Source organism: Giraffa tippelskirchi, chromosome 6 (assembly GCF_054371585.1).
Source record: "Giraffa tippelskirchi isolate mGirTip1 chromosome 6, T2T-mGirTip1v1.2.pri, whole genome shotgun sequence".
Lineage (NCBI taxonomy): Eukaryota > Metazoa > Chordata > Mammalia > Artiodactyla > Giraffidae > Giraffa > Giraffa tippelskirchi.
In genome coordinates this window covers 117,253,359-117,264,132 of record NC_137280.1, presented here as the reverse complement: position 1 = coordinate 117,264,132, position 10,774 = coordinate 117,253,359, and the positions used below count along the sequence as shown (strand labels likewise).

The following is a 10,774-nucleotide window of genomic DNA, read 5'->3' as shown; positions in this document are numbered from 1 at the left end:
TCAGGGATCGAATCTGTGTCTCCTGTGTCTCCTGCATCACAGATGGGTTCTTTACCCTCTGAGCTATCAGGAAAACCTTCATCTTGCGTTAGGGTGGCCCTAAATCTAATGTCTTTGTAAGAGACACCGCAGGATCACAGACATGTGGGGAGAAGCTATGTGACACTGGAGGCGAGACTGGGGTTGATGCGGCCACAAGCCCCAGACGCCTGGAGTCCGCAGAAGCTGGAAGAGGCAAGAAGGACCGCCCACCACCCAGCCTGGAGTCTTCAGAGGAATCACGGTCCTGTCACACCTTGATCCCCGACTTGTGGTCTCCAGACAGGAAGAACAGATACCTATTGTCTTAACCCGCCCACTTTAAGGTAATTTTTTAAAGCCGCCCTGGGAAACCGATATGGTAGGTGGGCTAGATTGAGGGGTTGACCACAGTCAGCTGCAGATAGCATGGCAGAGACTTGGAGGTGATGAGATCCTAAGACACATCCAGGGAACATAGAGTGGTTGGTCAGAGGGACAGGTGAGAATAATGGGATACAAGTTGAAAAGGTGAATTGGAGCCAGGCCTTGGAATTCCTCCTTTAATCTCTCCCACCTGTGTCAGGTCAAGACTTCTATTGGGTCCCTATTTTTGCCACGGTCTTCCTCACCCTTGGACCTCCCCCTTTACAAGGAGAAAGACACACCAGCCCACACTGGACTTCGGCCAAGAGAATTCAAATGTAAATAGCTCCAGGTGGTCCAGGTGGCCGGAGGTTCCTCTGTGGGCCACATGTCTCTGGAACGTTCCAGTCCAGGATTGTCCCATAGGGCATCTTGTTATGATGGGACTGTTGTAGACCTGTACCGGCCAGTACAGGAGCCATCAGCCGCATGGGTGATCCAGCATCTGAAATGTGACTTGTGCAACCAAGAGATTGAATCTTTTTTTTTTTTTTTTTTTTGAGATTGAATCTTAAATGTTGTTTGGCTTTAATTTAAATTGAGATAGCATCTAGGGAAGCTGTTTACTATGTGGACTCTTTTTTTTTTTTTTTTTAACAAGGAGTTTCGTTTAATTTTCTCTGGGTATTTGTAAAACACTTAGGGCCAACATAGAAAAAAAAAAAAACCTCCTGTGAAAAATTACACTTACAAAAGAAAGGCCTAAGAGGGATTAGCGCCTTAGCCCCTCAGAGCTATAGCAACTCTGATTGGTCCAAGGAAGTGAATAGATCTTGGGAGGCTATGACAGGAGGAAAAACAATGAGAAATCACTGAGGGAGAGGGCCTCGAAGTGGGCCTCGAGGGGGAACTGGAGGTCAGGGAGTGGGTCTGGGTGGAGGGAGGGGCCCCCGCTGGTAGCTGGTAGCCGTAGGGTGGAGGTCGTGGAGGGCCAGTGTATCCATGAGGAGGCATCAGTGGAGGAGGTCCACGCATACCATGTGGAGGCATAGGACCTGGGTGACCCATGGGAGAGCCAAACGGAGGCCCTCGGGGGGGCATGCCCATTGGAGGAGGTCCAGGATGAGGCATTCCAGGTGATGGTCGGGGTGGTGGCTGCCCCCCAGAGCCAGGGGGCCCAGCGTGGGGGTGCCCTAGGCCATGAGGGCCATGGTGGGCCAGCTGCATCTGAGACATCCCTGGATGGGGCATCCCACCCGGTGGGAATGGGTGAGGATGTGAGTGTCCGTGTCCAGGATGTCCAGCCCCTGGGGTTCCCGCTGATGGAGGGCCATGTCCTCCAGCCCCAGGAGGCATAGGTGGTGGTGGCATGGCTGGGGGTATCCCAGGAGGAAGGGCTCCAGGAGGCGGTACTGGGGGTGGGAAGGAGCCAGGAGGAGGTATGCCTGGTGGAGGAAGCCCAGATCCCAATGATGATACCACAGGATTGGGAGCAGATGGTGGAGGGGGTGCATCTGCAAACAGCTGATGAGGGCGGTCAGCCTGGGAGAGTGGGTTCTGTGCTGCCAGAAGTCTTTCAGCGGCTGAGCCATGGCGCTCACCCTTGGAGTCCTTGAATGCATAGGACACAGTGATTGGGCGGTTACACAGGTACTTCCCATTCATGGCCTCAGTCGCTGCATCCGAAGCATCAAATGAAGCAAAATGAATAAAGGCATAACCTTTGGAGTTGCCTGTGTCAGGGTCGCGCATAATCTTGGGGGTTTGTAAGATGACCCCAAAGGCGCTAAAAGTATCATAAAGCAACTTCTCATCAATCTCTGGGTCCAGGTTCCCAATAAAAATGTTGGCCCCCCACATCCAGGTTTTTGTTGTGAGCTGATGCCTTGTTCACCCGTATTGGCTTCCCATAGAGTTTGATCATGTTGATAATCTTAATGGCATAGTCAGCATCTTCCTCACTCAAGAATTTATGTGGACTCTTTTAAAGCAGAGAAACAGGAAGGCCAGCGTGCCCAGAGATTGTGATGAGAGTAACAGGGAGGGGAGGTCCTGATCAGAGTGGCCCCAAGGTGACAAAGCCACGGGGGAGGGAAAACCTGTGGGCTGATGCAGTCAGCAGCATAATAATCCCAAAGACATCACATCGTGATCCCAGGGCCTGTGGACATGTCACCTCATGCGGCAGAGGGGGCTCTGCAGGTGGGATTAAGGCCCCTGAGATTTGGACAACCCTGGATTCCTCAGGGGGAGCCCAGTGTCATCACAGGGTCCTTATAAGAAGGAGGGCTAGGGTCAGAGGCAGAGAGACAGGAGATGCTGGGCTGCTGACTGTGAGGATGGAGGGAGGGGCCGCGAGCCAGGGATGCAGTGCCTCTAGAAGCTGGAAAAGGGGGGAGCCCGTGCTCCCCGAGAGCCTCCGGAGGGGACAGCCCTGCCCACGTGTGAATCGGAGGACTTCTGCCCTCCAGGACTGTTAGGGGGAATAAATTTGTGTTGCTTTAAGCCCCCACATATGTGGTGCTTTGTTTCAATATAGGAAACTCACACAGCTGTGTTAAAAGCTGCCCCAGCACCTTGGAGAAACGGCTGATTCTATGCCCTGCGCAGGGAAACTACAAATTGAGCCTAGACATCTTGTGGTGCCAGAAAGTAAGGACATTCTCAAAACACCCCATGAGAATGAGGGCGTGTCCAAGGGACACCGAAGCCAGAGGCCAGCGCTGAAATAATGCATCCTAGAACTATGGACAGAGGTTCGTGACATTGTACAGCAGACAGGGATCAAGAAAATCCCCATGGAAAAGAAATGCAAAAAAGCAAAATGGCTGTCTGAGGAGGCCTTACAGATAGCTGGGAAGAGAAGAGAAGCGAAAAGCAAAGGAGAAAAGGAAAGATATTCTCATCTGAATGCAGAGTTCCAAAGAATAGCAAGGAGAGATAAGAAAGCCTTCCTCAGCGATCAGTGCAAACAAATAGAGGAAAACAACAGATTGGGAAAGACTAGAGACCTCTTTAAGAAAATTAGAGATACCAAAGGAACGTTTCATGCAAAGATAGGCTCGTTAAAGGACAGAAATGGTATGGACCTAACAGAAGCAGAAGATACTAAGAAGAGGTGGCAAGAATACACAGAAGAACTGTACAAAAAAGATCTTCACAACACAGATAATCACGATGGTGTGATCACTCACCTAGAGCCAGACATCCTGGAATGTGAAGTCAAGTGGGCCTTAGAAAGCATCACTACGAACAAAGCTAGTGGAGGTGATGGAATTCCAGTTGAGCTATTTCAAATCCCCAAAGGTGATGCTGTGAAAGTGCTGCACTCGATATGCCAGCAAATTTGGAAAACTCAGCAGTGGCCACAGGACTGGAAGAGGTCAGTCTTCGTTCCAATCCCAAAGAAAGGCAATGCCAAAGAATGCTCAAACTACCGCACAATTGCACTCATCTCACATGCTAGTAAAGTAATGCTCAAAATTCTCCAAGCCAGGCTTCAACAGTATGTGAACCGTGAACTTCCAGATGTTCAAGCTGGTTTTAGAAAAGGCAGAGGAACCAGAGATCAAATTGCCAATATCCGCTGGATCATCGAAAAAGCAAGAGAGTTCCAGAAAAACATCTATTTCTGCTTTATTGACTATGCCAAAGCCTTTGACTGTGTGGATCACAATAAACTGTGGAAAATTCTGAAAGAGATGGGAATACCAGACCATCTGACCTGTCTCTTGAGAAACCTGTATGCAGGTCAGAAAGCAACAGTTAGAACTGGACATGGAACAACAGACTGGTTCCAAATAGGTAAAGGAGTACATCAAGGCTGTATATTGTCACCCTGCTTATTTAACTTATATGCAGAGTACATCATGAGAAACGCTGGGCTGGAAGAAACACAAGCTGGAATCAAGATTGCTGGGAGAAATATCAATAACCTCAGATATGCGGATGACACCACCCTTATGGCAGAAAGTGAAGAAGAACTAAAGAGCCTCTTGATGAAGGTGAAGGAGGAGAGTGAAAAAGTTGGCTTAAAGCTCAACGTTCAGAAAACTAAGATCATGGCATCTGGTCCCATCACTCCATGGGAAATAGATGGGGAAACAGTGGAAACAGTGTCAGACTTTACTTTTTTGGGCTCCAGAATCACTGCTGATGGTGACTGCAGCCATGAAATTAAAAGACGCTTACTACTTGGAAGGAAGGTTATGGCCAACCTAGATAGCATGTTTAAAAGCAGAGACATTACTTTGCCAACAAAAGTCCGTCTAGTCAAGACTATGGTTTTTCCAGTGGTCATGTATGGATGTGAGAGTTGGACGGTGAAGAAAGCTGAGCGCCGCAGAATTGATGCTTTTGAACTGTGGTGTTGGAGAAGACTCTTGAGAGTCCCTTGGACTGCAAGGAGATCCAATCAATCCATCCTAAAAGAGATCAATCCTGGGTGTTCATTGGAAGGTCTGATGTTGAAGCTGAAGCTCCAATACTTTGGCCACCTCATGCGAAGGGTTGACTCATTGGAAAAGACCCTAATGCTGGGTAGTATTGGGGGCGGGAGGAGAAGGGGACGACAGAGGATGAGATGGTTGGATGGCATCACCGACTCGATGAACATGGGTTTGGGTAGACTCCGGGAGTTGGTGATGGAGAGAGAGGCCTGGCGTGCTGCAATTCATGGGGTCGCAGAGAGTCAGACATGACTGAGCGACTGAACTGAACTGAGAAGATAGAGGACGCCCAGTGAACTTGAATTTCTAATACACAGTGAATCCTGCTTTTAGTCAAAATCTGTCTCCAGTATTGCCTGGGACACCCCTCTACCTGATGATCATTCGGTATTTACCTGAAATTCAGATTTAACAGAAAGTACTGTGCTTTTATTTGCTTCATGGGGTAACTCTATTAGGTATGGAGGGGGATGAGAAGGTAACCCACTGATTTGCAGGGAGACACATATATGCTGGAGAGGTCGCTCCTGTGATTCCTAAATTCCACCCTGACTTTAAAGATGCAGAGCCGCCTAACAGGATGTGGACAACATATTAAAAAGCAGAGACCTCACTTTGTTAACAAAGGTCTGTAGAGTCAAAGCTATGGTTTGGCCACTTGATGTGAAGAGCCAGCTCATTGGAAAAGACCCTGAAGCTGGGAAAGATTGAGGACAGGAGGAGTAGGGGGCAGCAGAGGATGCAATGGTTGGATGGCATCACCACTCAATTGGACATAAATTTGAGCAAACTCAGGGAGATAGCCGGGACAGGGGGGAGCCTGGTGTGCTGCAGCCCATGGGTTCCGAGAGAGAGTGGGACATGACTTAGGGACTGAACAACACCAGGATGTGGGGTGGGGACTGGCAGGTTCGTGAACCTGGAGCAGAATTAATTCCACACACATCTATGGATATGGACTGAGCGCCTTGATCCTTGCCATTCCAGGAGCGGGTTTGCTCCGGGGCGGAAGCCGGAGGAAGCCAGAAAGCCCCAAGCACTTTTGCTGCTACTAACCCCTTGCGCCATCCCCAGCTAGGCCCCTCCAGCGGCCGGGAGGGACCAGAACTGCCCGTCCTCTGTCGCCACCGTGTGGCCAGAATCGCGTATGACACTGCCCGATGCAGCTGCAGAGCCCGCTCTGTATTATTTATGTAAAGTGGGCGTAACTGCCCTTGGCCCAGTCCTGTGGGCTTCTCAGGACACAAGCCGGTCCCCTTCCACAGTCCACCATCCATCGCTCAACAACTCAGTGCTGGCACGCAGTGGGCCCTCCCTAAACGTTTGCTGATTGAATACACGACAGGGACCGCTCTCCCCCACCCAAATAAAACTGAGGGTTTTTTCTTTACCTCACCAGATCCCTAACCGCCTGACCTCCTGAGGTCCTGGGATACTGCACACATTTAAATACACACCTGAGTAGGAGAGGAGGTGACACAGATGCTGGAGGCCACCTGGTTTACACCATCTGACCATTGGGAATTTACCCTGGTGTCCAGTGTGAGTAGGTCTTGGAGTTTTATTTTTCCAGATAATGTAAGTTCTCCCCCTAGGCACTGTGGTCATTTGGGGCCTGGATCATCCTCTGAGGGGCGTCCTGGACACTGCGGAGGTTGACCAGCATCCCTGCCCCCCTATTCAATGCCAGGAGCCCCCCTTTCCCAGTTCTGATGACGAAAATGTTCTAAAGTCTCCCCTGGGGGCAGGAACCTCCCCTCCCCCAGCAAGAACCGTTCATCCCATTTCTCAGGGATTGGACCAAATTGGCCCTGAACAGGCTGTGTCCCGGAATCTCCCCATACCCACCCACATGGAGGGTTCCGCTTGCAGAGTTGGAACATCTGATTTTGGTTTATTTCAAGCAACCTTTAAGATGGATTCATGTCCCAGCTAAAATGACTTATGCTTGACTCGTTAAACTTTTTAGTGTTGGAAATGTCACGTGTAAATCCAAGCAGGGAGGGTCAATCCATAGGACCCAGCTTCAGCAAATAATCAATTCTCAAATTTCCCAGTAATTCTTGGATGTTTCTCTCCACCTGCCCCGCCCCCACCAGGCTCTGTAGCAAACTGCATTTCTCCACAAGGCCAGGATGCTTACTGAGTAACACACGTAGCCACAATGTCACCATCAGAACTTAAGACATGTGGGATCTAGTTACCTGACCAGGGATCAAACCTGGGCCCCCTCCATTGGGAGTGCGGAGTCTTAGTCACTGGACCACCAGGGGAGTCCTCACAGTAATGCTAATTTCTTAACAGTAACTCTCTGGGCAGCATTTCCCTTTCCTCCAGTGTATTGTTATTGTTTACAAGTCAGTTGGTTTCAATCTGCATCCGGCGCATAATCCCTAGAGATCTGGCTCTCATATCTTGTTCATATACTCTAACCAGTGGTTCCCAACACAGATCCTCAGTGTGGATGAGGAGGTTTAAAAAATATCAAAGCCCGAGTTCCCCCAGTTATGCTGTAATTAGTCTGTGTGCCACGTGGGCAGCAGGATTTTTTTTCAATTGTGGTAAACATACCAAAATTTACCACTTTGAAATGTACATTGAGTATATTCACAATTTGGCCCATCCATCACCCCTATCTCATTCCAGAATATTCTCATCACTCCAAAAAGAAATCCCACCTCCATTAGCAGTCACTCCCCACCCCCAGCCCCTGACAACCAGGATCTGTGTCTGTGGGTCGGCCTGCTCTGGACATTTGCCATCAGTGGAGTCACACCCTGTGTGTCCTTGTGTGTCTGTTTCTCTCACTGAGCATCATGTTCTCAAGTTTCATCCACAGTGTAGGGAGTGTCAGGGCTTCTCTCCTTTTATGATTGAAGAATATTCTAGTGTATATATGGACCACCTTTTGTTATCCATTCATCCTTGAGGGATGAATTTTTTAATTAAATGTTTTTATGTTAAAAAATTAAAGAAAAAATTTTGGCTGTGCTAGGTCTTCATTGCTGAGTACTAGCTTCAGTAGTTGAGGCACACAGGCTTAGTTGCATAGAGACTTAGGAATAAAAGTGCTGAATTATTTGGTAATCCTATGTTTAATTTATTGAGAAACCAAGGAACAGAATTTTTTGGTTTTGTTTTATTTTCAATTTTCGTCGAGCTACGCTAGCATGTGAGATCTTAGTTCCCAGATCAGGGATCAAACCTGCACCCCTGCAATGGAAGCGAGGTGTCTTTCACTGCACTGTCAGGGAAGTACGAAACAGAGTTTTTAATTGAAATTTTTATTGAGATCATTGTAGATTCCCCTGGAATTTTAAGAAATAATGCTGATCCCTTATATACTCTGTCCAGTCTCCCCCAAAGTTTGCGTTTGCAAAACGACAGCCGGTGATACATTTATATCTAAATCAGATTTCCAAGTTCCTCAGTTTTTCTTGCATTTGTGTATGTGTGTGTATTTAGTTGTCTACAGTTGTATCAGTAGGGTAGGTATATGCATACACCACCACAGTGGCCTATTTCCCTAACCCTGGCAACCACTCAAATGTCCTTCATTTCAAAAAGGATATCATTTCAAAAGTGCTATATAAACATAATCTTACAGTATGTGAGACTGTAAGTATGGTTGACATTGTTTTTGTTTTTTGCTCAGCATGATTCCCTGGAGTCATCAGGATTTTTTAAACTCTTCAGTGAGGCGGTCTGATATTATTCAGGTTGGCCTACTTACAGCTGTTCTCCTAGCAACCTATGTGCCTCAGTTTTCTCATCTGTTAAATGGGGAGAGGAAAGCCCCCAGCACTCAGCTGAGCTTTGAGAATTAGAGCAGATGGGGAACCAGGTGCCCGCAGTCAGGACCTGGAGCCTGCGAGGCTTTGTGATGTCACACCAAGTTGCCATGGCACCAACCAACCTGCCTGCCCGGGATGCTACAGCCCTGGTCCCGCCTCACTTGCTGGTGATTGGAGAAGGCATCGTGACACATGCTCCCACAGACCAATGAAGAGGTAGTCCAGAGATTGGGTTCTACTGAAGCTTTAGACTGGGGAAAAAGGGTAGAATTGAGTGAAGCCAAATTTTTCCTCACTTTTAAGATTTAAATAGGCTTTCTGTGGTTTCTTAAAAAACAAAAAGCCTGGCCATCCCTGGAATGAATTCATTTCCATTTCATGAAGCTCCAGCCCATTGTAAATGCCCCAAAAGGTGAGGCTAATAATTCTCCTAATAATTTTATTTCTTAAGACACACAGTTAACCTCTCTGAAGAAGATTCCAGAAATTTTCAGTGTGAGGGTGGTGTGGGCACTCTGCCATCTCTCGAAGTTCTCATGCCTAGAAATAAAAATCGGCCTGGGAGGTTATGAAATTAATATATTCCGTGGTTGGTTTATTTTTAATAAACCACCATTGTAGGCTCAGGGTGTGGGCGATTCTCACAGATTGTTGCTGTTCTTACGCCCACAAACAGATGGAAATAAATACTCTAGGTAGGTCAATTTGCAAGATGCACAGTTAAATGGACCGTGGATGTTTTGCCGCTCCCCCCGCCCCCCACACCCAGAAACAAATGTTCTGGGCAGAAAAGGGGCTGGGTCCTTTTCATGTTGTGGCATGTGTATTAGTTAGCTATTGCTGGGTAATGCATCACCCCCAAACTGAGTGACTTGAAACATCCATTTACACATTAGAGTATTAGCCAGGAAAAACAGTGAAGTTCTGACACACTGCAGTGTGGATGGACCTTGAAAATACCATGCTCAGGACTTCCCTGGAGGTCCAGTGGTTAAGACTGTGGGCTTGCACTGTAGAGGGAATGGGTTCCATCCCTGGTCTGGGATGAAAGATCCCACATGCTATGCAGCAAGGCCAAATAAATAAATATTTTTAAAAATTAAAAAAAAGAAATATGATACTTGGTGAGAGAAGCCAAACACAAAAGGCCACACAGCGTGTGATTCTGTTGATGGGAAATGTCCAGAACAGGCAGATCCACAGGCACAGAGAGTGGGTTCTTGGTTGTCAGGGGCTGGGGAAGTGGAGGGGGTGAGGAGTGACTGCTGATAAGGACAGGTGTTCTTCTGGAGTGATGGACTGTTCTGGAACTAGACGGGGGTGGTGACTGCACGACACTGTGAATGCACTCAGTACCATGGAGCTGTACACTTTAAAATGGTGAATTTCATGTTATGTTACCTCAGTAGTAATAATAGTAGCAAAGTAAAAAAAAAAAAAAAAAACCACACACAATTCACGCACGGTTTGTGTACTTCTCTGCTCACACCCCATTCCTCCAGATTCTCCAGGGAATCCAGGGAGATTCTAAACTCTCCCTCTTTTATGCAGAACAATTTCTCTTCCCAGGTCTGACCACACTCAGGCCTGTGACCTCCCCTGATGGACCCCCAGCCCCTTCGTTCCCTCCCTTTACCCCATTTTTCCACAAAATCACCAGGTGGATCTTTCCACCCAGAGGCAGGAATGCACCCAGTTACAGGGTTGAGAGAAAGAGCAACACTGATGGTATAATTTTTTCCATAGGAACATACTGAAAGTCACTCAGTCGTTTCTGACTCTTCGAGACCCCATGGACTATACAGTCCATGGAATTCTCCAGGCCAGAATACTGGAATGGGTAGCCATTCCCTTCTCCAGGGGATCTTCCCAATCCAGGGGTTCAACCCAGGTCTTCCGAATTGTGGGCAGAGTCTTTACCAGCTGAGCCACCAGGGAAGCCACAGGAGCGTAAGTGCCTGAAAATGGATAGAAAGATTCAGAGAACCTTGCTGGGGCCTCCTCTCCAGGAAGGAAGAGGACCAGAGATGAGAGGCATCAGCCCTGGGGATTTAGCTTCATCTGTCAGGTTGCAATTTGGAAACTGATAGCAGGTGTGTGTGTGAGTTGCTTAGTTGTGTCTGACTTTTTGCGACCTGGTGGATTGTA

General features: G+C 47.9%; 1 pseudogene; it reads right to left on the bottom strand.

Annotated features, from left to right (window-relative positions):
- Positions 1–1,253: 1,253 nt before the first annotated feature.
- On the bottom strand, positions 1,254–2,049 carry LOC145510999 (uncharacterized; annotated as a pseudogene).
- Between the last annotated feature and the right edge of the window lie 8,725 nt (positions 2,050–10,774).